The sequence below is a fragment of the Rhipicephalus sanguineus genome, chromosome 7 (assembly GCF_013339695.2).
Source record: "Rhipicephalus sanguineus isolate Rsan-2018 chromosome 7, BIME_Rsan_1.4, whole genome shotgun sequence".
Classification (NCBI taxonomy): domain Eukaryota; kingdom Metazoa; phylum Arthropoda; class Arachnida; order Ixodida; family Ixodidae; genus Rhipicephalus; species Rhipicephalus sanguineus.
In genome coordinates, this window is record NC_051182.1 from 93,770,759 (window position 1) to 93,785,508 (window position 14,750).

Sequence of the window (14,750 nt, forward strand, 5' to 3'; positions counted from 1 at the left end):
CATTCTGGCCTGGCTCGTCCATCGTGATGTGTGGTGTGAATGTGTGTTGATGTTCACTGTGAATATCTTTTAGAATGCAGCGCTTAAAGAACACAAACACAAGGGGCGAGAACGAGCACGGGCGCTGTCCTCGTTCCCAGTGCCCGTCCTCGTTGTCGCCCCGTGTGTTTGGTTTTAAGCGCTGCATTCTAAAATGATTCCGTACCAACGAGCTCGCCCTCAACACCCTCTTAAGTGAATATCTTGTAGAGCTCAGTGTTTTCGGTGTTTATTTTTCTTAAAAATCGGTGGGTGTTTATCGGAGTTATATTTTTGACGGAAGTTTGGCGTTTAACAGAGTTTATGTCTCGTAAATCTCCAATTCTCCGATATTCGGAGATTTGTATTATTCTCGAAACCTCGAAATCTTAGATCTATTCATATCTGCATACTAAAACATCAAACACCATGAAGGACATTTTTTTTCTAGAAGGTTTGAATGCACACAAACATATACGCACAAGCGAAATACTTGAACACAAATTACCTGTATTTGTGCGTATAACAACCTTATGCTTAAGCTTATTGTAAAACACTCAAGCATACTTTGCGAGGTTGCTGTCAGTGATCGAAGCGCGCTCCTTTCACTTGATGACTCTGAGCTTTAAAAATGCCCTTTCAACGTTAGCGCTAGAAACAGGAAGCGCCAGAAGACACAACGCATAGCGGGAAAGCACTGGCCACTGGAAATTGTGAAGTCTCCAAAACGACAGGGGTTCAACAATGTTACATATTTCATAGCACTGATAGTTCGCAAAATCACTCAGGAGCTGGCTCATGTCGTCAGTTTCAAGGAGCACTAATTAAAAAATAGGCGCATAGGTTTCGAACGCGCAGGGCAGCTCATGCTTAACATTTGTATTCACAATTTGAACACAGTACCAAAACGATTCTTTGTTGTAATGTAGTTGATCGCACAGGTTCCTCTCAGATGTCTGTCTCCACCCTTCGGCGAGAGCAGCGTAGTATCCGTGAAAGTCTGCAACAGTCATTAAGCGGTCAGTCTCGTCAAGGAGGTACAACAGACCTGTGACATCCCATGCGAAGACCTCGGTTGGATCAAGCCATTGACTGATGAGTGCGTGCAAACGAACCCCCAGTACGGGATAAAGTTGGTGTACCAGGGTACTCTCTGCCTCAAGTTCCTTGACGATTGAGAGCACGGCACACGAATTGGTCTTCAGAAACCTCACCTTAACGAGCAAGTCGTGCACAGCTTCAGGTGATGAAATAAGACTCTTGAGCTTCTCACACTTCGTTCCCTTGGCTTCGTCGCTTCTCAAGAAAGACGAAATGGCGCGCCAGTTGTCCGAAGTATCTTCTAGAGCTTCATAAAAAGACAACCACCTCAGCGAACATACAGTTTCAGCGACTTGATGGGAATGCCCATGGCCAAGCACACAAGACCAAACTTATGGCGCAGCTCCCGCGACGACCTCAACAGGGCAGGAAAGGCACTACAAAATCATGATCTACGTTGAACGAGCTCGTCCTGATTCCATCCTCCAGAGCGTTGTTAAGTAGGTGGCGTGGATCTTTGAATTAGAAGCGCCTTGAATTTGGGGTTCGAAAGTTGCAAGACCTTGTGAAGATTCTGCATGTAGGAAGCCGAGTCGGAGCACCATACAGCTACAATCGCCTAATACAGCTAGGCGTGGTAATCTATAAATCGGTCATACCAGAAGATGTATCAATGAGCGCTTATACTTGCCCTTTCGATAAAGAACAGCACGAGGTCATATTGGCCCTTGAAATCAGAGTTTATCGAATAAATACGAATTGTTAAAAATTTTATCAACGAATTTTATCGAATTTTTTCGGATAAAGCTGAAAACACGGAGCCCTAGCTATAGGGTTTGGTTCACAGCTAAAAAAATGAACTCGTTTGAAAGCAACTCCTCTTCCATGGGGGTGCAGTGAAACTTTGGTGTGTTCAGTGATTCGCCATTACGCTAGATGATGGCTCACTAAGTGGCTCTAAAGATCCAGCATGCTTGTGAACATGTGCAACATGAACACGACTTTCGACAAGACATCTGCGTATAGTATGTGCACTAGCGTAGCATTGGGGGGTAGGCCCTCCTCGAAGTTTTTCGATTTTGCATGTGTATATATACACACGCACACATACAAACGCACGAACATAGGTATGGTATGCATAAGTATGGCCAGCATAGCTTCTGTCGAGAGCCACAAGGTGCACTATTGCTGTTTACCCTGCGCAATCGCTTCAAGACGCCACACTACTACAATTTTGTCATCAGCTGCCATTAGCATCCAGCCCGCTTGCTGGCCAGCACTGTGCTCTGAGGAATAACGGCATTTTTCAACAATTCCAATGACGATATTCGACATTCATCTAGGAAAACAAGTCTCTTCCGCTTGGATTTTTTCTGAATAACAAAACATGGCACGTTCTACGAAATGGTTACTCCTTGAAGCTCGTCGCATACAGTACACTGTTAGCAAAAGTTTCATTCGTGCTGCTCGGCTGTTGTTTTGTTGCCTGTCTGATGCCGAATACCATGTCAGACGTCCGATCATCTATACGCACTATGGCTTTATTGAAGGCTCAACTACTCTTAATGAAGCTGCACTGGTGCGGCTTAGGAGAGGAGCTTTGGCAAAACCAGCCTTTCTTTAATTCAAGCACTCATTTTCAATGATCATGAGCTAAGACTGGCGTACCTCCACAGTGAGCGGTGGTGATGTCAGCAGCTTGGTTCAGGCACGGTCATGGCATTTGAGCAAAAATTGGGGGGACGCTTAAGCTTCGCCTTTAAGAGTTGAACGCGATAGGAATATCCTGCCCCTAGTGCGCACTTCGAACACTACGAGTGTTTAACAGAATGCGCGCACTAAGGTGTGTGCCTTATGTAATGGGTAGCATGCTTTAAACCAGGGGCAATTATGCGCGAGAAATACTTTTCGAAGTTGCGATGCACCCCTACGTGCTCTTAAAGGAATACGCGCAGTAATGTGCCTTCTGTAATGGGTGCTGTCTTTAAACCACAAAGTCGTTATGATGATGACATGGTGTGACGCCCGATGGCAATGTACGCTTGTACCACGCAATATTACTGCGATATTACATCTCGTACTGTGACACCTGTATACAGGACGCGTATTTTTGGGAAGCATGAAAGTTACTTTCAGTGATGCTCCACGCAGAGGCGTGGCTGTGTGGTAGAACACCTGCTTGCCACGCAGACGACCTGGGTTCGATTTTCACTCGGTCCCAATATTTTTATTATTTAATTTATTTGCAGCTTTTTCGATTTTTCGGTCACGGACAAGATGATGATTTTTCGCTCACAACCAACGGTGCCGACGCCGACAGCGGAATTTCTGCGATGCGAGCTCTTTAACGCTATCGCGTTAAAATGGGGCACCGTATGATCCGCTCTGAGGATTTTTTCAGGGTAGGATTGCAACGTTCAATGTCTTTCAGTTCAATGAGGCTGCAAAGCAGCTTTTTCCCCCTTTTGAACATCCACGAAATTCTATAAGAGTGAGGTGTAGTGCTTGTTGTTACCGTAAAAGCTCAACATTTCTCTCTCAGCGCCTAGCTGCTGTGGACCTTTCACCTACAGGGTAATGTGTAACTTGTGACAGAAGCCTGGCTATCGATGAAATGTGTCAACTGGCTCGTTGTGCATTGTTATTGTTTATGTGATGATCTGTTCAACCTTCTTTTTTGGGGCAAACCAAAAGGCAGGCTCATGACCATCTGGCTCTCTCTAGTTTTCTGGCTTGCTCGAAGAAGTAGAATCTCAAGCTTTTCTATCTTTACGCAGTTTCTTTGCTGAGGGTCTGCAGGGGGCAGAGGTATTTCAGGTTGTGCAGACACCCCCCAAATGCTCTCACACTGCACCAGGGACCAGATTTTTCTCTAACATAGTGGCGCGAAATAATATTCTTGCTGCATAGAACAATGGGGAGAGACTTGTCATTAACCAAAATCTTTCCGGCAAATTTTCTTCTGCCACTTCGCACATAGTTCCTCATCAACAGGCAACTGGCCATTCGACATGCTTGCAGCCTTTCCAGATTGCATGTTGCAAATAGCACGCATCATGTGTGCATCATCTAAACACTGCAGCAGAAGCACCAAACACACACGCAGTCACTTCATAAGAGTAGGCAGACTTGAAAACGAAAAGTTACATTGTGGAAACTGACTGCCACAGTTTGAAAGGTGATGCATCTGGCAACGAGCTATGTTTACGAGTAATTATATAAGTTTCCTTGAAGCATTTGTATATAGTCATAAGGCCAGACTCTCTCAACAGGCACGTGCTCTACCCCACTGCTTCATACCACCTGAAGAAGCAATTAACATGCGAAGGTGGTTGTGTCAGTGGTGTTATAACGATGTCTTCTTCAAACTTGTATATTTATTTGTCCTCGTAAGCATGGTATTGGTGTGGTAATGATTGTGCACTTAGCTTTTGTTTTGAAGGACCACAGAATAAAAAAGACTCATCTTGGACTTCTGTGTTTGTGAAAAATATATTGGCTGGATGCATTATTGATATTAAAGAGATATACACGACTTCAGTTCATTGTGCTTTTTACCCAACGTGGTAGCTAAGAGGCTATAGCATTTAGCTGCTTAGCATGAAGCATGCACGTTTGAATCTGTACATGATAGCCACACTTAAATGAGGGTGAAATGAAGAAACATGCATGCACTTTAAATGTGATTTTAATACACATTAAATCTCCTGATGTGGTATAAATTATTCCAGAGTCCCCTGCTACACCATGCCTCATTATGTTTTCCCAATGTAAAGCCCAAAACCTTATCTTGTCCACTTTCTTTGTTATTTTTATCTTGGCAAGGACATGGATATGCACATGCTGTTCTGCGCTAACCCCAAAAAGTGAATCTTCAGTTCTTGAAATTGGAATTCAATTCTTAATTTGCTCTCTTCATTTACATGTATAGTTCGGTCCTGACGATACCATGGAAAGGGTGTTCCATGGCCATATTATAAATTTTTAAAATGGATATTCATGTCAACATGGCTGCACAACACAAATCAATGAAAAGAGAGGACACAACGCATGCACTGTGTTGTGTCCTCACTTCTGTCTTCGTTTAGGCTATGCTATGTCTTCGTTTATGCAATTTATGCTATGCAGCCATGTTGATATTCAATCACCAACTCACCCAAGCTACAAGCTCTATCAACTATATTCATGACTGGAGCAGTTTCATCATGACTGCATGCTTCTCTGTTTGTGCACTAGCACGTGCAGTGGCACATTGGGCACTAGCATACTTTTCATAGATATACAGCACAATCAGTTTTCAGTTGATATATATTCATATAAAGGCATCAGGTTTCAGGACAGAAAATACTAGCAAATAAAGATGTAGTAATGCAGAAGTGTGTCTCATTACTCAAGGCACACTTCTGTTGTCACAATTGGATGCATGCTTAGACAACAAATTTTTGTTGCACCACGAAACGTTGTCGTAGTACTACAAATTTTTGTCGCATTAGTTGAGGAAGGCTTCTGTTGTCACAATTGAAGACACACTAAGACAACTAGTTTCTGTTGTAGCACAACACATTTCTGTAGTACAACAAAATTTTGTCGCATACTGCAGGGACATTCCTGTAGTAACAGCCGGGTGCCTATTGTGACAACACATTTTTATAGAGTACTATAAACATTTGTCGTAGTACTACAGCTTCCTTTTGTACCACTACACATTCGACACAACACACTTCTGTTGAGACGACAAAAATATGCGCTGCACAACAGAGAAGTCTGTCCCCACAATTGGAATGTGTAGTAACTACAGAAAAATCTTGTTGTGACAACAGAAATTTCTGTTCTCTCAAGGCAAGTCCTGTTGTCATTTGACATACATCGTGGAAAATTATTACATATTCACAAAGTCCATTCACGTAGCGACAATAATAATAACTGCTGGGGTTTCACCTCCCGAAACCGCGATATCACAGTGGGGGACGCCCCACTGAAGGGCTCCGAAAATTTTAACCATCCGGTGTTCTGTAATGTGCACATAAATCACACACGGGCCTCTATCATTTCGCCTCCAACGAAATGCGGCCGCCGTGAGCGGGGTTGGATCTCGCGACCTTCGAGTCAGCACTCGAGCACCGTATCCACTAGACCACTGTGGCGTCTCAAAATTCCATCCTGTCACGTAATACTATAGTTTACATAAAATGTCATCACACAACACAGTGTATGCTGACAATAACGCGACACATAATTTTTAAAATGATATGTGTTTACGTATCACTCATCTCTGCTTCCTTAAATCTCATTATGGTGTTTTACTTAAGCAATTAAACAGGCCATTACTATATTTTTTATTTTGATGTCTAAGCATGGCAATTTTGTCCTGAAAATGATGCATGCCTTCCAAATGACATCCGCCTGAGCTTGCCGAATTGCTCTGCAGATTATGTATAAATGATTGTCAGCTGCTTATAAACCAGCGCTCATCGAAATGCTACTTATACGCATATGTATAGGAGAAGTATAGCATCTCATGTTGACTGCAAGTTAGCCTTGAAAGCAAACGCGGAATCTTTTTGTTAAGAGTATTTTTTTCAACAGTTTACGCCGGTACGTAGCTCAATGGCATATTCGCTACGTATGGCTGTCTTCAACAAGGTCTTAAATGCATTGTTTTAACACAGGCCACCAAAAAGAAGAACAATATTCCTGCTCAAAACGCAAACGTTTTCTTGTTACGTGGATTAACTGAATACTTATACATTTTTTTAATTGGTGTAGTCAAGCACAGTCGACATACATGAGACACGTTGAAGTTTCTCTGCTTTATATTCTTTTTTTGGTTTGGAATTTATTTATAAGTGACAACTACCATGTTATTAACTGCTTGTTAAGGAAATGTACCGAATACATATTAGACTTTCGTTGCCATCTTGTCGGCACTGCTGCTGCAAATGAGTCCTGTTCTGCGTTTTTCAGCGTTCCCGTAGGTTGTCGGTTTTTCTGCGAGTGTCGTGACGAATTATTTCATTCAAGCGACTTAGATTGCACTGGTTTTCGGTCGTCTTCGCTGCCATTTAAATGCGGCTCCTTCGACCAAAACCTTACCCGCTACCTTGAACTGAACAACATATAATCGCAAATTAGGATATTTAATCTATTCAATATGGAATATGTCTCGCTTGAGTGTTCGACTCCGGGAACTGCTGCTGCATCTCGTATCTCGAAGTTCGTACGCTTCATACGTATAGTAAGAAAGCGCTATTTTGACATAAATCTGCAGTCTGTAGTGTACGCCCAGCGGCGTCTCAAGCCAGTAACGACTTCAGGTCGTTTCACAGGTTTATTCTATTGTTGACTTGAAACCTCATCAGTGGCTTAAAGTTCTTATTTAAAATGGGATGCAGTACTGTAAAAATTTTCGACTGACAGTAAAGCGCTTTCAACGCTATCCGAAATACTTCGAACGTAACTACATGCATAGGTAGGCCCATTAAGTTTCACAGGATATGCAACGCATCTGTTGAGATGCAGAAGGTTAGGCTTCTGTGGGTTGAGCAGCTATAGGCCTGACTGGCTGCCCAGGCGGCACTGCGAAGGATGGATGGATAAGGTCCCTCCATAATTTTTAAGGTAGCGACATCTGCCGCGCGCGCCACCTAGAAAGTTCCTGTTGCAGACGACGCCCAGGTTAAAGCACGGCATTCAGCTGGTGGAAAAATATCTGCACATGCTAGGAAATAAAAGCTACTGATGCCTGACTGTAATGAAGGCCGAAATAAGTCCCCAAAATGCTAAAGCTGTGCCTTTATTTCAAATAAACATTGAAAAAGAGAGCGGAAAAAATGTTTCATCGCCTACATTTGGCATGTTTACATCTCGTTTATTCGCGCTCGTATTACATTGCATTTGGAAACGACTTTCTCAACATGTTGTAAAACGAAGTTAACAACGCGCGCAGAGATAGAAAAGTCTAACAGTAGAACTCACTGCCGAAATTTATGAACTTTTATCGCTATAACAATAATAATAATTGCTGGGGTTTTACGTGCCAAAACCACGATATGAGTAAGAGGCACGCCGTAGTGGACTGCTCCTGTAATTTCGCGACTACCTGGGATTCTATTACGTGCACTGAATACGCGCCGTACACGAGCCTCTAGCATTTTCGCCTCCATCGAAAATGCGACCGCCGAGGCCGGGATCGAACCGCGTCTTTCCGGTCAGCAGCCGAGCACCGTAACCGCAGTAACTGTCATACCACGGCGGCGGACAAATTTTGATCGCGTGCAACACAATGCGGATATCTGTCGGCGAGTTAGTGCGCTTCCCTCGCTTTATTTACTTGCATGCTAGGTTCGTACTGCATGACCTACGTCAGCGGGTTCATAAAGCACTAGAATGAATAATCTCGACAAATGTGGGCCATCAAAACCAGCGCGCACGAATAAAATGCTATTGCAGCTCGGCACATGCACGCGTATGCTTTTTCTTGCGCCTTTGTGTCGCGTTACTTACCTCGCATAGTCGTGCAGTGGCCGACGGTTCGAAGTCTTTCCGTCCAATTCTGTGCAACCACACTTTTCTTCTGGTTAGGTTCTGTTTGCCCCGCGGGATGCAAAATAACTTCTTGCCGTCTTCCGTCCGGTTTCGGCACCCAAACGCGCAGCAACAAGGCATATCGGACTTTCCAGAACGAAATCACCGCACAACGTGCATAGCGGAACAGGCGAAGCGAGCGCTCTCCTCCCGGGGCGCGGGAACCTTCATGGCGGGGCAAGGTCACGTGTCACAGATCAGCCTATCGCGGGCGCCGTCGGCTTCATGAAAGCTTTTCGATACTTTTGAATTTATTGAGGGACTTTATGGATGGATGGATGCTATGAGCGTCCCCTTGAAAACGGGGCGGTGACATGTCTGCCACCAGGCTCGAAGAAGAAGAAAAAAAAAACTTCCTTGTTTCATGTTGGCCTTATCTTATCTACCTTGATTAAATCTATGTTATTATACCAAAACAATATAAATTCACGGTCCATCTCTCTGCCTCTTAAGGCAGAATGACCTTATTTTTTCGCCCAATATTTATTTTTGTTCTTTATCTCTACTTTTCTGCCACCTATACTCCAACCGTCTCTTACTTATTTCTATCGCGGACGTGTGCAGCTTTCCATTGTTGTCCCTAAAACCCAAGGCTTCATGTAGACTCGTGCCCACACGTATACGGTGCTAAAACGCGCCCCCTACGATAAGTTCTTTGGTTTCGAGTAGTCAGACTGGCGGCCGCATGCAGCACTAAGCTCAGATGCGCAATGGAGCCGCCGCTGTCGGTTGTGCTGCGCTTTGGATCTCGGCCAATTTCTGGCGTGGCTGAGTTCTTCAGGCCAAGCAGTCTGCGCAAACGCAAGAAGCTCGTCAACGTCAAGTATGTTTACGACGTGCAGGAGATTGAAGGAACCATTTCGGCGCGCTGCAACTCGCAAGTGCAGCGAATCTCATACGACGTTGAACTCGAGTTAAGTTTTGCGAGGCATGCTCGCAGCGATTAACGACACTGCATAAACGAAAAGATTGCTGTTAAAAAGCCGAAATGATTTGCATTACACGACGAAACGGAATCAAGAAAGGTCCAGTGACGAAGGCTAGCCGTCGGCGGCCCGAATGAGCGCATTCGCGCCGTGTGCCGTTTTCTGCCGCATTCAGTCGCAAACACACTTTTTCCCCATGCACGGTCGTAATTTTCAACATTTGCTTCTAGGGAATTCGTCAAATTCTGTCAGCGTGCGGTGGCGGTCGAGAAGCGACGGCGCGCAATGTTTACAGCCGGCCGCTGGAAGCAGCCGGCTGTAAGCTGCCGGAAAAATCGTAGGCACATACGCAGGGTGACTCATGACATCGTTTTTCTCGTTTCCCACGAAATGCTGGCTGCATATCCTCGTGATCGCCGTCGGCAGCCACGGCGTGCCGTCTGGACTGCACACAGGGAATATATACATATATAAACGCGTGCACGCGCGTATGAAAAGTAATCAGCACGTTACGTTGCAAACCACGTTTTGCTCGCGTACTCACTTCACGCGTCGGTCGGCACGTATCCAGCGGTTCCGTCATTCCACTTCGTACGGCTTTCAGGGGAACCAGTCAAACCGCATATTAGGATCCTTACCCCCATGTTCGAGGCAATTAACCACGCAACAATAACGGCGGCGACCGCGCTTCGGGACCGCGCGCTGCTCAGAACCGTCGCCCCGACGACCTGCTTTCGGCACGGTTTGTTGAAGCAGGGATCGTTCGTCAAACATGTCAGACTCTGCAGGCATAGCGGACAAGTTCCTGCGTACGTTTTAAGCACTTTTTGGGCCTGAAAACTAAGCGCAAAATTAAGTACAACGCTCAAAGCAACTGAGAACTGCGTAACTCGCCGGTCGGCGTCCATTTATGACTACCCAAGCAACTTCGGCGCACGCCACCAGACTCCGCCACAGTACTCAAAACTCCAGCGCGTCAGCCCTATGTAGTTTCTGCTATGCGCCCGCCGCTGCGCTCCTCGTCATTATGCGTATAAAATATGAAAATGCGATCTGCGAAAAAATATAAATGTAAGACGCACACTATTGACATGATTTAAGGGGCGTTCAATAAAGATTTCCCCTGACTAACTTCCATTTATTGCAGGATGCTGAAACTGCGCATGTGTAATGACATAAGTCACTGTAGGTCACGTGCCAATTTGCAACTCTAAACTAATAACGGTGTTTCTTTTAGAGGTGCTGCAGTGGTGTGAGGTGTGATAATGAATGCAGTGGAATACAGAGCAGCCGTCAAGTTCCCGTACTTGAAAGGCCCCACTGCAAGGGAGACGTTCGATGAGATAAAAGAGGTTTATGGGGAGGATCCCCTATCATATCGTGCAGTGAATAACTGGCATCGCCAATTCAAATATGGTCTGATTTCCGTGGAAGCGGCTCCGATTGCAGGGCGACCCCACTACGCTGTCGATGAACACACCATCCAGCAAGTGGAGGCCGCCATTTTGGAAAATAGCCGCGTTAGCGTTCGAGACCTAGCCCAACATGTCAAGATTAGTGTGATGTCCATGGAAAAAATCATTTAGGACCATCTTCATATGCGTAAGGTATCCGATCGCTGGGTTCGCCGGCTGCTCACACCTTTCCAAAAGCAGGAACGAGTCGATTGCTCCCAGGCTCTTTTGACCATGTGCCATGGAAACCAGCATGAATTTTTCAACAGACTGATTACACAGGATGAATGCTGGGTCCATCACTATGATCCGGAGACTAAAGTCCAGTCGATGCAATTGAAGCACTTGGACTCACCGCCTCCAAAGAAGGCACGCACCCAGCCCTCGGCGGGCAAGGTCATGCTCACAGTCTTTTGGGACCAGCACGGAGTAGTCTTGATGGATTTCCTAGCAAAGGGTGCCAGGATTACTGGGGCATACTATGCTTCACTGCTGCGGAAATTGCGAGAGACCATCAAAAACAAGAGACGTGGCACGCTCACCAAAGGCGTCCGCCTTCTGCGAGACAATACCCCAGTTCACAAATCACATGTTGCCCAGACGGAAGCACGCTCCTGCGGTTTTGAAATTCTACCGCATTCCCCTTATTCACCCGACCTCGCACCGTCGGACTTCCACCTCGTTCCAACATTGAAGTCATATTTGAAGAGCAAGCATTTTCCAGATGATGAGACTCTGATTTCTGAAGTTACAACATAGATTTTGCAGCAACCTGTCGACTTCTACAAGCGAGGTGTTTACAGTTGCATAAAAAGATGGGGGAAGTGTGTGTCCCTGGGTGGCATCTATGTAGAGAAGGACTAATAAATCTGCAAAGTTTCGTTGCTCTCCGTCCACAGCAAGTGGGTCAGGGGAAATCTTTATTGAACGCCCCTCGTATGTGAGCATGTACGAGACGGATACGTTGCAAAGCAACAGGCATATACTCCACAAAATAAGACACGAAGAAATAAGTTCAGCTGTGGGTTTATACTGATCAGGTTCTTTCATGTCTATAACTAACTCTGAATAGACAAGCGTATTTGCATATCACTCGTATTGGCATGGGACCACCGCGGTAGCGGGAGGCAAATCCTGATCTTCGTGCTCGGCAGCACAGCGCCGTGGTGATTGAGCCACAACGGCGTGAACTCAACGTTTTGGAGAAGCGCTGCAAATAAAACGCACTTCCCTCCATCGCAGGAAGAAACTCAGCGTACAAAAACGTTTCAGCCTGGAAAATTTTCACGCAGTCAAGCACTCCGAAACAGATTGAATAATCCCATTAGCCTGCTTTCGTATATTACACAAAGCTCAAGGTCAGCGCTGATCAAAATTTGTCATCATAGACTTATTTTCTTGTTGGTGCAGTATAAACGAAGTTATAAACGCAGGTGCAACTACATATCGCAGCTATTTTGATTCAAAGGCGCATACACGGTTATGGCGTGGTACAGCTGAGGTCCTTCAAGTACGTTTTGCACCAGCTACCGCAACTAGATTGACTTCAGAAGGCTCGGTTATGAGAGGCATGCATGCATAAGGCACACTGCCTACTCGTATATATGGAACGCTAATACTTTTTTCCAGACTCTTTCCAGCCCGGTAAGCCTGCATATATTACAGGATAAGGGCGTTCTTACAGAGCTCTGGGTCACGTGGTCCCGAACATTGCGGGAGTTCCCAAATCAGAAAACCGTCATGTCAACAGAAGAGCGTGGGGAGATCTCCGTATACGGAAGAACGCTATGACAGCTGCGCAACTTAGCATTTGTATGGGAATTTTTCTCCTCGTTTTGGAGAGGAGCAGGGTAGTTGTAGACACATTATAGATGTTGGCTACAGCGTGTACGATTTCCGGGTTCCCAGTGATGTACACATGATTAGCAACACTGGTAGAGACACGCTATGATGCAGGACCTAACCAGGATACACAAAGCTAATATTTAAACGCTATTTGCTCGTTTTAGTTGACTGCTGGTAAAAAGCATTGCCAGTTAGATAATCATTAAGACGCAGTACTTTCATTATTTTGTTTGGACGAGACCGCTGTTGTGACTGATATACACAAATATTGCTTTTTAAAAGTAGTGTAGTTGAATAAAACGCCACAAGATGTCACTGCCAGCTTTGCCATTGCCGTCCACAGCTGGTGTAACCAGTAACGAACAATATAGCTCCGCTATGCTGCGTGTACCAAATGCTTGTCTGCTAAATGTCCTTGTTTCCTCCTCTCCATCTCCGCTCGCTCCCGCGTGTTTTAGCAAAGACGGAGTCCAAAACACGCGGCCCTACCATCTACCGCCTTCTCCTCGCAACACGTCTTGGCAGAGCTGGCTAACAACGAACTTAACGCAAGCTTAGAACGCAGGCATGTGGTGGAGGCTACAGGGCGGTTGTTTCCAAAACGTTGCACGGACCCTTATGCATCTGCCAAGGGCAACTCGAAGGCGGAAGCCATCTTTTTTTCTGAGTCGATTGCATTGATCATCGAACCACGCCCCCCGAAAATTTTCCGCACCTAGCGCGGTTTTGCACTGCCTCCGGAATCGGCTCACTCTTGGCGAAGTGGCGTTCCCATGTGATGGCATCATCATGTGGCCTCATCGTGACGTCATCGCATGATTTTTTTTTATTACTTGCGTTGACGTCAAAGGTCACTTTCGCGTTCGATGACGCATCTAATGCTTTCGCGTTAATAATATTTACATTGATGTGAGTACAACTTAGCACCAAGGTAGCACAAACTCCCAAGGAACTCGAGTAAAACATTACTGAAGTTGCTGCCAATTAAACGCAGTTGACTTTTTTGTCTCTCTCTCTCTCTCACTGCGTCTTCCCGTCTCAACGTGGGAGCCACCCGCAGTCTTACCCCAATAAAAACGGGGTAAAGATTCTTCTGGAGCTCATTAAAATTTACCACCCACCTACGCATCGAGAAAGAACTGTTGTTCCTTGCCACCTACGTATCTTACGACGCCGAAAGTCTACGATGTTGAGACGATACACCGCAAAGCTGGCCCACGCGGCCGCGCTGATACCGACGCCACTCACGCACGTCTTTTGATATGCACTCAACGCTTAATGATTATTACGCACTCAATAAAAATAGCAGACGGGACTTACAGGGCTTAATGCTTCCGGCTAGCGCATGCACTGGCCTTCGATTATGAAGTGCGCGTTCAACATTACCTCTTTCTTGCATAAAATAGCACAGGAAATCTGCAGTGATCCGAAGCGCTGGAGAGTAAAAACATCGCGTGAGTCAAAGCTAAACACTGCGCACCTTTCCCTTATATATCTCGTGCGAGAGCTCGCTCATTATTATCCGCATTTTGAGCGATCCTTAAGGTTCAGAATTTTCGCTCTACGGAAACAATGAGCCGTCAAAGCGACCTTCAAAACAGCCGAGAGCTAAGCAACCTTTTTTTCTTTTTTTCCTGCTTCGCCACCTCCGAAACGGCTTACGCGGCAAGACTAAATAGATTCTGATCAGGCATTGCCGGCGTTTAGGTACTATCACTGAAAGATGCCAGTTCGGATTCGCGGAAACAAATAAATTACGTCGCTTTGGTGACAACATTACGATATGATTACGACGCAGGCAAAAAAAGAGGGACCATCATAAATAAACTTGGAGCGTGCCTGAGATTCACCTTCAAGTGTAGTACGTCATAGCGTAATCGGG